This window comes from Oryx dammah, unplaced genomic scaffold (assembly GCF_014754425.2).
Source record: "Oryx dammah isolate SB20612 unplaced genomic scaffold, SCBI_Odam_1.1 HiC_scaffold_24, whole genome shotgun sequence".
Lineage (NCBI taxonomy): Eukaryota > Metazoa > Chordata > Mammalia > Artiodactyla > Bovidae > Oryx > Oryx dammah.
In genome coordinates, this window is record NW_024070208.1 from 7,081,428 (window position 1) to 7,097,579 (window position 16,152).

Sequence of the window (16,152 nt, forward strand, 5' to 3'; positions counted from 1 at the left end):
TCTCAAGAGTCTTCTCCAACACCACAGTTCAAAAGCATCAATTCTTCAGCGCTCAGCCTTCTTCACAGTCCAACTCTCACATCCATACATGACCACTGGAAAAACCATAGCCTTGACTAGACGGACTTTAGTGAGCAAAGTAATGTCTCTGCTTTTGAATATGCTGTCTAGGTTGGTCATAACTTTTCTTCCAAGGAGTAAGTGTCTGTTAATTTCATGGCTGCAGTCACCATCTGCAGTGATTTTGGAGCTCCCCAAAATAAAGTCTGACACTGTTTCTACTGTTTCCACATCTATTTCCCATGAAGTGATGGGACCAGATGCCATGATCTTCGTTTTCTGAAAGTTGAGCTTTAAGCCAACTTTTTCACTCTCCTCTTTCACTTTCATCAAGAGGCTTTTTAGTTCCTCTTCACTTTCTGCCATAAGGATGGTGTCATCTGCATATCTGAGGTTATTGATATTTCTCCTGGCAATCTTGATTCCAGCTTGTGCTTCTTCCAGCCCAGCATTTTTCATGATGTACTCTGCATATAAGTTAAATAAGCAGGATGACAACATACAGCCTTGACGTCCTCCTTTTCCTATTTGGAACTAGTCTGTTGTTCCATATCCAGTTTTAACTTTTGCTTCCTGACCTGCATACAGATTTCTCAAGAGGCAGGTCAGGTGGCCTGGTACTCCCATCTCTCTCAGAATTTTCCACAGTTTATTGTGATCCACACAGTCAAAGGCTTTGGCATAGTCAATAAAGCAGAAATAGATATTTTTTCTGGAACTCTCTTGCTTTTTCCATGATCCAGCGGATGTTGGCAATTTGATCTCTGGTTCCTCTGCCTTTTCTAAAACCAGCTTGAACATCAGGGAGTTCACAGTTCAAGTAGTGCTGAAGCCTGGCTGGGAGAATTTTGAGCATTGCTTTACTAGCGTGTGAGATGGGTGCAATTGTGCAGCAGTTTGAGCATTCTTTGGCATTGCCTTTCTTTGGGATTGGAATGAAACCTTTTCCAGTCCTGTGGCCACTGGTGAATTTTCCAAGTTTGCTGGCATATTAAGTGCAGTACTTTCACAGCATCATCTTTCAGGATTTGAAACAGCTCAACTGAAATTCCATCACCTTCACTAGCTTTGTTCATAGTGATGCTCTCTAAGGCCCACTTGACTTCACATTCCAGGATGTCTGGCTCTAGATGAGTGATCACACCATCGTGATTATCCAGGTTGTGAACATCTTTTTCGTACATTTCTTCTGTGTATTCTCGCCATCTCTTCTTAATATCTTCTGCTTCTGTTAGGTCCATACCATTTCTGTCCTTTATCAAGCCCATCTTTGCAGGAAATGTTCCTTTGGTATCTCTAATTTTTTTTGAAGAGATCTCTAGTATTTCCCATTCTGTTGTTTCCCTCTATTTCTTTGCATTGATCACTGAAGAAGGCTTTCTTATTTCTTCTTGCTATTCTCTGGAACTCTGCATTCAGATGCTTATGTCTTTCCTTTTTTCCTTTGCTTTTCACTTCTCTTCTTTTCACAGCTATTTGTAATGTCTCCCCAGACAGTCATTTTGCTTTTATCCATTTCTTTTTCTTGGGGATGGTCTTGATCCCTGTCTCCTGTACAATGTCACGAGCCTCATTCCATAGTTCATCAGGCACTCTATCTATCATATCTAGGCCCTTAAATCGATTTCTCACTTCCACTGTATAATCATAAGGGATTTGATTTAGGTCATACCTAAATGGTCTGGCGGTTTTCCCTACTTTCTTCAATTTGAGTCTGAATTTGGCAATAAGAAGTTCATGATCTGAGCCACAGTCAGCTCCTGGTCTTGTTTTTGCTGACTGTATAGAGCTTCTCCATTTTTGGCTACAAAGAATATAATAAATCTGATTTCGGTGTTGACCATCTGGTGATGTCCATGTGTAGAGTCTTCTCTTGTGTTGTTGGAAGACGGTGTTTGCTATGACCAGTGCATTTTCCTGGCAAAACTCTATTAGTCTTTGCCCTGCTTCATTCTGCATTCCAAGGCCAAATTTGCCTGTTACTCCAGGTGTTTCTTGACTTCCTACATTTGCATTCCAGTCCCCTGTAATGAAAAGGACATCTTTTTTGGGTGTTAGTTCTACAATGTCTTCTTGGTCTTCATAGAACTGTTCAACTTCAGCTTCATCAGAATTACTGCTTATGTTAAAACATTTCTTTGACAATTGTTTCCAGAAGGGATTAGCATTTGAACTAGTAGACCGAGTAAAAATCACCTTTATCAATTCTAGTCAAGGCTATGGTTTTTTCAGTGGTCATGTATGGATGTGAGAGTTGGACTGTGAAGAAGGCTGAGCGCCAAAGAATTGATGCTTTTGAACTGTGGTGTTGGAGAAGACTCTTGAGAGTCCCTTGGACTGCAAGGAGATCCAACCAGTCCATTCTGAAGGAGATCTATCCTGGGATTTATTTGGAAAGAATGATGCTGAAGCTGAAACTCCAGTACTTTGGCCACCTCATGAGAAGAGTTGACTCATTGGAAAAGGATCTGATGCTGGGAGGGATTGGGGTCAGGAGGAGGAGGGGACAACCGAGGATGAGATAGCTGGATGGCATCACAGACTTGATGGACGTGAGTCTGAGTGAACTCCAGAAGTTGGTGATGAACAGGGAGGCCTGGCGTGCTGCGATTCATGGGGTGGCAGAGTTGGACACGACTGAGCAACTGAACTGAACTGAACTGAATGCACATGGGAGTCTCTGATGGCTCAAATAGTAAATAATTTGCCTGCAATACTGGAGACCCAATTTCAATCCCTGGGTCAGGAAGATCCCCTGGAGGAAGAAATGGCAACCCACTCCAGTTTTCTTGTCTGGAGAATCCCATGGACAGAGGAGTCTGGTGGGCTATAGTCCATGTGGTCACAGAGTCAGACACAATTGAGTGAATAACATGGCAACAATGCATGTGGGCATCATCCAATCATTTGAGGATCTGGATAAAATAAAATGGCAGAGGAAAGGACAAATTTGCCTTATGCTTGAACCAGGATATCCATCTTCTCCTGTCTTGGACATCAACTCTCCAGGTTCTTGGGCCTCTGGGATCAGACCTGGGCACTACACCATTAGCCCCCTGGTTCTCTGGCCTTTGGGTTCAGATTGGGACTTACACCATTAACTTTCCTCATTTCCAGGTCTTTGGGTTCTGCACTGAAGTAAGCACTGGCTCTACATTGCAAACCGTACATCATGGAACTTCCCAATTTTCATAATCAAGTGAGCCAATCCTTCAAAATAAACCTCTTTCTTTTTTTCTTTCTTTCCTTTTTTTTTTTTTTTTTGCTGCTCCTCTGGGTTGGTTTATTTATTTTATTTTTATTTTTTTGCCATCCATCAACATGAATCTGCCACAGGTATACACGTTCCCCATCCTGAATGCCCCCTCTCTCCTCCCTCCCCGTACCATCCTTCTGAGTCGTCCCAGTGCACCAGCCCCAAGGATCCAGTATCATGCATCAAACCTGGACTGACTCTTTCTATATAACTATATATGGGCTTCTCAAGAGGCACTATGATAAAGAACTTGCCTGCCAGTGCAGGAGACATAAGAGACTCGGGTTCAATCCCTGGGTCTGGAGGATCCCCTGGAGGAGGAAATAGCAACCCATTCCAGTATTATTGCCTGAAGAATCCCATAGACAGAGAAGACTTGCAGTCAACAGTTTATAGTGTCCTAGAAAGTCAGAAGACTGAAGCTACTTTGCACACACATTAACTGTATATGCGCTTCCCTAGTGGCTCAGATGGTAAAGAATCTGCCTGTAATGTGGAAGACCTGGGTTCAATCCCTGGGTTGGGAAGATCTCCTGGAGGAGGATGTGGCAACCTGCTCCAGTATTCTTGCCTGGAGAATCCCATGGACAGAGGAGTCAGGCAGGCTACAGTCCATGGGGTCACAAAAGAGTTGACCACAACTGAGCGACTGAACACATGTAACTGCATATAGCCTATCAAAATGTTACTACACAAAAATATATTTAAAAATGTAAACATTGTATCAAATTCTCATTGATAATTTCATACACCATCAAGACACAAACTTAAGATATATAAAAATTTATTTTTTCTCCAAGTCATTCAAAGTGCCATTATCTCTATTTCAATCATATGACTCCCCCTTATGAATAACATTTGCTATATTTATATCAGCATGAAGCACATGTGAGGTGTTTTATGTGTGTAGTCAGTCACTTAGTCATGTCTGATTCTTTGAGATCGATGAACTGCAACCCATCAGCCTCCTCTCTTAATGGAATTTTCCAGAAGAGAATACTGGAACAGGTTGGCCTTTCCTACTCCAGGGAATCTTTCCAATCCAGGGATAGAATCCATATCTGCTAAGTCTCCTGCATTGTCAGACAGATTCTTTACTACTGTGCCACCTGGGAAGTCCCTAGCATGAAGCATAGAGTATATCATATAACATAAATATTTGAAAATATATCATTACATTAGCATTCTGAAGGTTTTAATAAGCCTATCTGATGCATTTTTCACAATTTAAAATATAGCTTAAAAGAAAAGGCTCATTTTCAGAAAGAAAATTGTAGTTCAAGAGATGGAATAAACTATGCATTCTTATAAAAGTCAGGTATTATTATACACATGTTAAAATATATACATGTGCAAATATAATTTATTTGTTTTAATAGATTTACTGCTTCTCTGGTAGCTCACATAGTGAATCCGCCTATAATGCAGGTGACTTGGGTTTGATTCCTGGATCAGGAATATGCCTTGGAGAAGGGAATGGCAACTCATTCCAGTATTCTTGCCTGGAAAATCCCATGGACAGAGGAGCCTGGCGGGCTATAATCCACAGAGTCTCAGAGAGTCAGACATGACTAAGTGACTAATATGTTAACAAATATAGTTTATTTGTTTTAAACATATTTTAACAGATTTTAACATATTCATTGAGCTATATTTTCATACCGTATAGTTCATCCATTCAAAGTATACAATTTCAATGGTGTTTAGTATATTCAAAGATCTATGCAATCTTCACAACAATCAATTTTGGCACCTTTCATCAATACAAAAAAAAACAAACAAACAAATAACTAACTTACTAACCATCTTAACCCCACAAAACCCTCCTCACATTCAACTTATTAAAGTGGGTTATTCCAAGTTGGATGACAAGACTCAAACGTAATCAGTTCACTGCTTACAGAATTAAATACCTAGTGGAATATTACTATCTTCATTTTGACTTGCCACATTCAAATATGGATTCATGTTCCTTTGAGTTCTCTGACCACGCAGTTTTTGAACAAGAAAATTCTATGCTTAGATTTACATTTCCTGTTTTTCTGTCATACTTTATACAAAACAGAAAATTATGACTATTTTAAATGTGGTTTATCTTCCTGATCATATTCTTGTTTTCTTTTTTTTTTTAATTTTAATTTTAATTGGAGGATAATTGATTTACAGCTTTGTGGTAGTCTTCACTGTACAACAATGAGTCAGCTATAAATATACATGCATCTCAGCCTCCTGAGCCTCCCTGTGCTGCTTAGTCCCTTCAGTCCTGTCTGACTCTTTGGGACCCCATGGACTGAAGCGCACCAGGCTCCTCTGTCCCTGAGCTTCTACAGGAAAGAATATTAGACTGGATTGCCATTCCCTCCTCCAGGGGATCTTCCCAATCCAGAAATCAAACCCATATCTCCAGTGTGTCCTGCATTGTAGGCAGCCTCTTTACACACTGAGCTACCTGGGAAGTCCATTATCACACTTCAGTCCACTTCAGTCGCTCAGTCATGTCTGACTCTGCAACCTCATGGACTGCAGCACACCAGGCTTCTCTGTCTATCACCAACTCCCGAAGTTTACTCAAATTCATGTCCATTGGGTCAATGATGCCATCCAACCATCTCATCCTCTGCCATCCTCTTCTCCTCCTGCCTTCAATCTTTCCCAGCATCAGGGTCTTTTCCAAGCAGTCAGTTCTTTGCATCAGATGGCCAAAGTATTGGAGCTTTAGCTTCAGCATCAGTCCTTCCAATGAATATTCAGGACTGATTTCCTTTAGGATGGACCGGTTGGATCTCTTTGCAGTCCAAGGAACTCTCAAGAGTCTTCTCCAACACCACAGTTCAAAAGCATCAATTCTTCCGTGCTCACCTTTCTTTATAGTCCAACTCTCACATCCATACATGACTACTGGAAAAAACATAGCTTTGACTAGATGGACCTTTGGTTGGCAAAGTAATGTCTGCTTTTTAGTATGCTGTCTAGGTTGGTCACAACTTTAAATTAAAAGCAAGCACCTTTTAATTTCATGGTTGCAGTCACAATCTGCAGTGATTTTGGAGCACCCCCCCCCTAAAAAAAATAAAATCTGTCACTGTTTCCATTGTTTCCCCATCTATATGCCATGAAGTGATGCTGCCAGATACCATGATCTTAGTTTTCTGAATGTTAAGCTATAAGCCAACTTTTTCACTCTTCTCTTTCACTTTCATCAAGAGGCTCTTTAGTTCTTCTTCACTTTCTGCCATAAGTGTGTTTTCATCTGCATATCCGAGGTTATTGATACTTCTCTCAGCAATCTTGATTCCAGCTTGTGCTTCATCCAGCCCGGCATTTCTCAAGATGTATATAATTTAAATAAACAGAGTGACAATACACAACCTTTCCCAATACTCCTTTCCCAATTTGGAACCAGTCTGTTGTTCCATGTCCAGTTCTAACTGCTGTTTCTTGACCTGCATACCGATTTCTCAGGAAGCAGGTAAGGTGGTCTGGTATTCTCATCTCTTTAAGAATTTTCTACTATTTGTTGTGATATACACTGGCAAAGTCAATAAAGCAGAAAGCAAATGTTTTTCTGGAACTCTCTTTCTTTTTTTGATGATCAAAATGGATGTTGGCAATTTGATCTCTGGTTCTTCTGCCTTTTCTAAAACCAGTTTGAACATCTGGAAGTTCACACTTCATGTACTGTTGAAGCCTGGCTTGGAGAATTTTGAGCATTATTTTGATAGCATGTAAGTTGGGTACAATTGTGTGGTAGTTTGAACATTCTTTGGCATTGCCTTTCTTTGGGATTGGAATGAAAAGTGACCTTTTCCAGTCCTGTGGCCACTGATGAGTTTTCCAGATTAACTGGCATATTGAATGCAACACTTTCACAGCATCATCTTTTAAGATTCGAAATAGCTCAACTGGAATTCCATCACCTCCACTAGCTTTGTTTGCAGTCATATTTCCTAAGGCCCACTTGACTCATTCCAGGATGTCTGGCTCTAGGTAGGTGATCACACTATTGTGATTATGTGGGTCGTGAAGAACTTTTACATGTATTCTTGCTACCTCTTCTTAATATTAGAATACTAAGACCCCCTAAACCTTGTTCCCATTAGCTCATACTACTAGAATGCGAAGAAGCAAACCTATAGATAGGCCTCCTGACTCCTTACATAAAGCATGTAACTGGTCTGTTATCAACTGCACACAAGCCTTCTGAAAGCATGGTTTCTCCAGGCTGTAGGTCATCATAAAGCCCTGAAATGAGCTCTCTGTGTTATACAGCAGCTTCCCACTAGCCGTCTATTTTACCTATGATATATGTCATTGTTACTCTCCCAGTTCATCCTACCCTCTCCTTCCCATGCTATGGTCACAACTCCATTCTCTACGTCTGTATCTCTAATCCTAACCTGCAAATAGGCTGTCAGAAAAACAAATACTGTATATTAATGCATATATATGGAACCTAGAAAAAAACGGTACAGATGAACTTTGTTCTTGTTTTTATTCTCCCTTTCCTCTTCCTCTTCCTTCCTTCTTCTTCCTCATAAATGTTTCATCCATAAAAATTTGCATTCTAAAAATCTTAAGGAATCAAATATTATTACATAATTTCTATCTATTTGTGTCTAATTAAGCAAAGGTAAATGTGACAAGAAATGGCCCTACCAAGGAGGAATCTGCTCTATAATATCTTTGGCACATAGACATTGAGGTTGGTTGTAAAAGATTCCACACAGGGAATTTTTTATGTCATGGGGAAATCTGTCCTGCTCAGAAATAACTCTAGTTGATCCTTGTGCTGTGCTTGAAATGTGTCTCATTAATTTTCAATGATAGTTTCTTATTATTCCTATTATAATGATGTAATAAATGTAATCCTCCTTCATATTATATTTTAACTATTTGAATGCAATTGTCATTTCACTTTTTACATTTCTATCTCCCTAACCTCTTCTGTACATCTTGTATTTCATCATGTTCTTAATAAACTTTGGCATTCAAATCCTCATTTACAGATATTTGCAGATTATCTGATGGCAGTTTTGTTTTTCCCCTGAAATCAATAATTTTCCTTATGCAATATATTTTAGTGTGGCAAATTTGATGCCCTGATAATGTACTTTGAACTTACACCCAAATAAGTCTTTGGTATCTTTTAAAATAGCTGAGGAAAAAACAACAAAAAGAAGCAGTTCCATCACACACCATTCCCCACAGCTGGAATATTTTTTTTGGCTCAATATTCTTCATACATCCTCTCTCTCTATCTTTCTCCTTTGCATATCCTTCACATTACAGAGGTAAGCTATTTATGTCCTTGTTCAAGAAGCTGATAAATCAGTAGAACAGGTCGGGGACCGTGCCTCATCTCTAGAGACATACTTTAGATTAAAATTAATTAATCTTCGGCCATTCTAGTTCTATGAATATTCCCTCCACAGGATATTCAGCCTAAATCATTCCTTTTTAAATGAGCATAATGAATTAATTTGACTGCACTAAAAAAGTCAAATAAGCTCTATGAAAACAATATGATATACCTAATGTCATCATGCAAAAAGAAAATGAAGTTAATTTCATCTAAATTGGTGATACTTGTTACTAACTGTTCCAAATATTCAAAAGCTTTTACACTTTGGAAAATAGGAACAATTTTTAAATACAGTTTTCTCTTTCATCATCTATTTTCTGGAGTAAAATTATTCTCTCATCTCTTATCATTTCCTCTCCATATCAATGAAGATGAATTATAAATAAGCAGTAACTTGTACCCAACTAAAAAATAACATTACACACATTCGCCACCCTGAACCCCCCTCCCCCCTCCCTCCCCATACCATCCCTCTGGGTCATCCCAGTGCACCAGCCCCAAGTATTCTGTTTCCTGTATCGAACGTGGACTGGCAGTTCATGGCGGATTCATGTTGATGTATGGCAAAACCAATACAATATTGTGAAGTAATTAACCTCCAATTAAAATAAATAAATTTATATTTAAAAATAACATTATAAAAGTGGGCATTTTTCCAACTCTGAAGCTAAATAATTATAATTAAAACTTTTAAAATAATAATTCAGAAGTCAAAATTATATGTTCAATTTTTACTTTTTATTTTAACTATAACAAGTTTGCTCATTTCCTCACAGATTATCCCTCACCATGAACTAATTGTGAACTTTTAAATCTCTGTTTCTTCATCTTACTTCTACTTCAATATTGACCTGACACTGTTGCCTTCTAATTTAAGCTCTTCTATCCTTTAGTTATTCCTGCTACTTAATCTAGCTACACATAATACACATGCTGATTACTTAAATAGAAATGATTGAGACAGATTTCCCATATATATATGTATGCTGTTGCTGCTAAGTCGCTTCAGTCGTGTCCGACTCTGTGCGATCCCATAGACGACAGCTCACCAGGCTCCCCAATCCCTGGGATTCTCCAGGCAAGAACACTGGAGTGGGTTGCCATTTCCTTCTCCAATGCATGAAAGTGAAAAGTGAAAGTGAAGTTGCTCAGTGTCCGACTCTTAGCAACCTCATGGACTACAGCCTACCAGGCTCCTCCGTCCATGGGATTTTACAGGCAAGAGTACTGGAGTGGGGTGCCATTGCCTTCTCCATATATATATATATATACTGTTATGTGCTTAGTCACTCATACATGTCCAACTCTTTGCAAACCCATGGACTGTAGCCTGCTAGACTCCTCCGTCTGTGGGGATTATCCGGGTAAGAACAAATACTGGAGTGGGTTGCTATCCCCTCCTTTAGGGGATCTTCCCAACTCAGGGATCAAGCCCAGGTTTTCTGTATTGCACATGTATAATTTACCAGCTGAGCTACCAAGGAAGCCCATTCATATTTAATTACATTGTATCTCAGAAAATTCTATTTTGGCATATTCCTACATGGAAAGAACAATACCGTCCTGTACGGTTGGCTAATTCTCAAGAAAATAAAATTATCTTAAATAATATGACTATATAAATAACATAAATTTCTTCCTTTAGAAGAAATAGAAAACAATTTGTATTTTTCATCAAAATTGATTTTTTTTTCTTATATGGCATGATTTTCCTTAAAATCTGCATTCAGTTGCGACTAGAGACCCACCAATAATGTCTCTTTTCACTCTGTTCTATGATGATAAGGGCCAAAGTTACATAATTACATCAATTAATTAAACATTCAAGATAACAAATGTTATAGTATATGTGAAATTATAATGAATGTGTTACTAATGAGAGCCATATTAGCAAAAGTAATTCCATAATTAATTCCAAGGAAATTAATAAGTATTATGGCATTATTTTAAAGTTTCATTTTTATATAATATGAAAATGGGAATTACTAGAAATTTTATTACAGTTTCTATCAAAATGTTATACTTAGGTAAAATCAGTATTCTTTCTTTTTAGTTCATCTTAGTATCATTAATAATTTAAGTCATTTTTTATTTATGTGAATAAAAATGGAACACCTAATCTGTTACCATTCACAATTAATGTAGGTGTAAATTATAAAGCATTTCTATTTTTCCTCTAATATCTTTTGAATTATAATTGTGGTGTTCTGCTGTCTCTGTAGATGTTTTCATTTTCCTTAAATATTTTTATATGATAATTTTGAAGAAAAGAAGGTTTAGAGACAAACTAAGAATATTCATTCTTTCACTTATTCATCAATTTATTCAGCAAATATTTATTAAATTTATACTCCTCTAAAGTGAATACAAAATAGTTTGAGAAAGCTTGTTCTTTCAGTGAACAAGTTATCTCATTTTAAAAATGTAAACTGCAAGAAATACTGTGATACCTTGCCACTCTATGTCCCAGTTTTAGTTTTGTTAACTAAAACTAAAATCAGCAGTCCCGACTAATGCCATTTCTCCTATTGTTCATCTGATTATCACTCTCTTTACATTCATAAGTGTCCTTTTGTTCCACCTAGGTAAACCAGAACTGAGATGAGAATCAAGGAGGTTGGAATTGGCAGGCAGCATGTGTCATGAGCGTAAGTTGCTTCAGTCCTGTCTGACTCTTTGCGACCCCGTGGACTGTAGCCCACCAGGCTTCTCTGTCCATGGCCTCCTCCAAGGAAGAATGCTGGAGTGGTTGCCAGTGCCCTCCTTCAGCGGATCTTCCTGGGCCAAGGATCAAACCCAGGTCTCCTGAGGCTCTTGCATTGAAGGCATATTTTTTACCACTAAGCCACCAGGGGAAAACCATACTACTAAGCAAAAATGTGTCCAAAGCTCAAATTTAATGACAATTGTTCTAAAGTGACCCTATTTGTCTAACTATCTCCCATCCAATCAATATATGACTAGGCAAGCAGATTTTATCATAAATTTTTACCCAAGATTCCCAGAGAGAGGAATAATTTCCTAGTTTGACATGTCATCATGTTAGCTCTTGAGCTCTCAAAAGGCATTTTATCTGAAGTCTTCTCAAATTTTAATAAGAAAAAAACATTTTCTCTTGTCTCTATATCCACATCAACACTTTCTATCCCTAGTCTTTCTCATGACAGTCATCCTAATAGGTGTAAGGTGATATTTCACTGTGGTTTTGATTTATATTTCCCTGATGATTAATGATGTTTAGCATATATTCTTGTACTTGCTGTTCTTTTGTATGTCATCTTTGAAAAAAATTGCCCATGTAGTTCCTCAGTCGTTTTTAATTAATTTTATATTAAGTTGTACGAATTCTTTCTATATTTTATTTATATATTTTAATTTTTGCAATATTATGTTGATGTATGCTGCACAGGAACGTAAATCAGCTGTAATTATATGTACATCCACTCCCTTCCTGGCTTCCCTCCCCTCCCCATCACTCCAGGTCAGCACAGAGCACCAGACTGGGCTCCCCAGCTCCTTCCTTCCCTTCTCACTAGCTCTCCATCTTACACATGATAGTGTACATATGTTGATGCTGCTTTTATTTATTTATATCAGAACATGGTTTATAAGTAGTTTATGCATTCCATAGCTTGCCTTTTCATTTTATTGCTTTTGCTATGCAGAAAATGTTATCTACATAGAGTTCCACTTAGTTTCCTTGTGTTGTCTGTGTTTTTTGTATTACATCCAAAAAGATCATTACCCAGGGCAATGTCAAGGAGCTTCTATCATGTGGAAGCTAAAATACTTCTAAGAAATTCTAGAAATTTAAAATGAAAGATTCTGGGAATTTATGGTATCAAATCTTATGTTTAAGTTTCTAATTTCTATGTATTGGGTAAGATAGGGATCCAATTTCATTTTTTTCTGCATATGTTTATCTTTTATTCTCAATACCATTTGTAGAAGAGATTATTCTCATTGAATGTTCTTTGATTTCCTCGTCAAATGCTACTTGAACATGTATGTGTGGGCTTATTTCTGGGCTGATCTGCTTGAAGGATCTAAGTAACTGTTTTAAAACCAATATCATAATGTTAATAATTACTATAGCTTTGTAGTGTTTGATGCCTCTGGCTTTGTTTCACTTTTTCCAAATGGTTTTGGCTATTCAGATTGTTTTGTGGTTCCTTACAAATAAAAATACAAATATTAAGATTTTTTTTTCTTTTTCTAAGAAAAATTCCATTGAATTTTGATAGAGATTGCATTTAACTTATAAATGGTTTTCGGTATTATAGACATTTTAACAGTAATAATTCTTTCAATCAATAAACATGCACTATATCTTTGCATTTGCTTGTTTTCTTCTGTTTCTTTCATCAAAGGTTTTAATTTTATTGTACAGTTTTTTGATTTCCTTGATTAAATTCATTCCTAACTATTTTACTTTTTTAAATCTACTGTGAATGGGTTAATATTTAATTAGTTTTTTCAAATGCTTTGTTTTTAGTGCATAGAAATGCACCTTGCCTTTTTTTTTTCTTTTTTGACAGCCTTTGCACTTCAACATGTAATACTTGAGGTACAAGAAAGCTGCATCTAATATTGCTATAAATAAATCAAATCATTCATCAAAGGCTCCAGACTGAACAGCATCTCCATAACCTCCATGCTCATAATCTTTGTTTTCTGGGTATAATTTAATAAGATCATCAGTTTAAAGAATGATAATTGCTGTTTCAGTCGCAAATTTTAAACTGTTAACTTTAACTATGGTTGGTTCAACCTTCCCCCCTTCTTGTTTGTTGTCATGGGATATACCATTGACCAATTCATTTTAGATTTGCACATTCTGGGTTAACTTGAGCCTTGTTATGAGAAACTCTTACTTTTGCAACCAGATCCATGTAGTCTTGGGCAGCATTAACTACCAGAGTATTAAGAATAACAAGAAGAGATCTTGCAAAATCCACCGTAGCTAGCTGTTCCTGGGTGTCCATGCTGGTTGCCTAGTTCTTGAGGCATACTGAAGAGGTCGCCTCTATAGCACTCCTACCTGGAACCACAGATTGTGACTCCAAAACACTCTTCACCACACAAAGGGCACAGGAGAGCTCCATCTCATCACACGTGGAATCATTTGCCCCACATAAGACGATTGATGCAGAGGTAAGAGCCTTAGTGTTTATAATCAAGATCAGTTCATCATCACAAATTCTCTCTTGTACCACCTCTTCTGCTTGTCCCATTATCGAAGCATCAAAAGTTTCTTCACCTTCCAAATCGGCCAGGTTGACAGAATAGTTGCTCTGGAAGCTTTAGCAATGCATTTAAGGTCTCTTTTAATAACTCTTCCAACTACCATAGCACCAGTCTCCACAAAATACTTCAGACACATATCACCAATTCCACCAGTGGTTAGACTAACATTGGCACCAGTTGCCAGGATCTTCTGGATTTGCTCCTTGGTGATATTTGATTCTCTTTGTCTAATCTGGTCCAGTTTCTCAGGGTCTGTAATAACCACTTGTACACCAAGCTTCATTTTTGTGTTCTGCAGGCTGAAGTCAAGGCAAGCAATTTTTACATTAACTGTTCTCTTGGGCATGTCTTGGGATCCTACCACAAAGTTGAGTATTGATGAGCATACTCTCCATCTGACTCCTCCTATGGGTTTTCAGAATATTAATGGAATTGACTGGATAGAGAGGCTAAACTCTGACATCTGTGTATTTAACAGTGAGCAAAGCATATACCACCATATTTGCTAAGAAATTACCATTTATTCCAATGATTTTGGCAGCATTAATCAGGCAATCCCTTCCAAGCTCATCTGTGTTAATAATCAGATTTTCACTGATATAATGCACTGCTTCCTCACAAGCCAATAGCCACTAATAACTGATGTGGGATGAATTTTCTGTTTGACCAGTTCATTTGCATTTTTTAGAAGTTCAGCTGCAATAATAACCATGGAGGTGGTCCCTTCTCCCACTTCTTTGTCTTGAAGAAACTTTGGCTGTAGGATGCTCTACCTCCAGTAGCTTCAGGATGGTTGCACCATCATTAATAATGATTACATCACCAATATCATCCACTAACATTTTATCCAAGCCAATTGGACCAAGAGACCCTTTCAAAATATTGGCAGTCAAAGCTGCAGCCATGACTTTCTGGGAGCAGATCACCTCCTCAATGCTGCAGTCCCCAAAAATGGACAAAAGTGCCAAAAATGGACAAAAGTGCCTCCATCCTCATGGCAGGGCTCATGTTGAGTTTCACTTACATCGACAGCAATCAGCCTCTTTGTATTGGGCCCGGTGGTGGCCATAGCATTGCTTGCCCCAGCGTGGCTGACTGATTTATATATATATATAATTTTATGTTAATTTTATATCTTGTAACTTTACTGAATTCATTGATTAGTTCAAGTTGATTGAGTTAGGGTTTTCTAAATATATATGTTTTGCAGAAGGTTTTACTTTCATTTTTGGGTTCAAAGGATGAATCAACAAAAGAAATCTCATTAAACACAAATAAGCAATTTTAATTTTTAATAGGGGATTATTTGACTTAATTTCAATATGCAGTCATTAAAAGAAAAGAAACAGAAGCAACAAAGAAGTAAAAACTCATACATATCACCAAATTGGGACAATTACATGCATCCAGTCTTGAACAGCTCTGAGAGGTTCGGAATGGTGGCAATCCAGAGTCCCAGTTGGGAAACAGTCCCAACTAGGAAGTGGTCTCACCCCATGGGTGATACCTCAAGTTGCAGTTTTGGGGTCTTCCACTTATAACACGAGGCTACAAACTAATATCATCATCAGTTTGTATGTAAAAATGCAGCTATGCTTTTCCTTTAACTTCTACAATGTTGTTTGTTTTACCTTTTGAATCACAAGATTTTCCAGACCTCAAGGGGTACTGGGCAGGTCTCCCAGGGGTCAGGGAATTCCAAGATCCACTCCTTCTCTGATCTAAGGTCCCTCTTGACTTGCTGATTGCAACTGATGTGCTTACAGGCAGACGTGTAGCCCAGGTGGGTTCCATGTAAGGTCAGAAGTTGAGGTTGGTCAGAACCTGCTCTCCTGCTTCTGAAGACTGAACAAGACTACCTCCATTTTAATTTCCCTAATCATATGTAAAAGCAGAGACATTACTTTGCCAACAAAGGCTCGTCTAGTCAAGGCTATGGTTTTTCCAGTGGTCGTGTATGTATGTAAGAGTTGGACTGTGAAGAAAGCTGAGCACTGAAGAATTGATGCTTTTGAACTGTGGTGTTGGAGAAGACTCTTGAGAGTCCCTTGGACTGCAAGGAGATCCAACCAGTCCATTCTGAAGGAGATCAGCCCTGGGTGTTCTTTGGAAGGGATGATGCTAAAGCTGAAGCTCCAGTACTTTGTCCACCGCATACAAAGAGTTGACTCATTGGAAAAGACTTTGATGCTGGGAGGGATTGGGGGCAGGAGAAAAAGGGGACGAC

At 38.2% G+C, this 16,152-nt stretch overlaps 1 pseudogene; it reads right to left on the bottom strand.

Moving 5' to 3' along the window:
- Positions 1 to 13,287: 13,287 nt before the first annotated feature.
- LOC120882888 lies at positions 13,288 to 15,719 on the bottom strand (annotated as a pseudogene).
- Between the last annotated feature and the right edge of the window lie 433 nt (positions 15,720 to 16,152).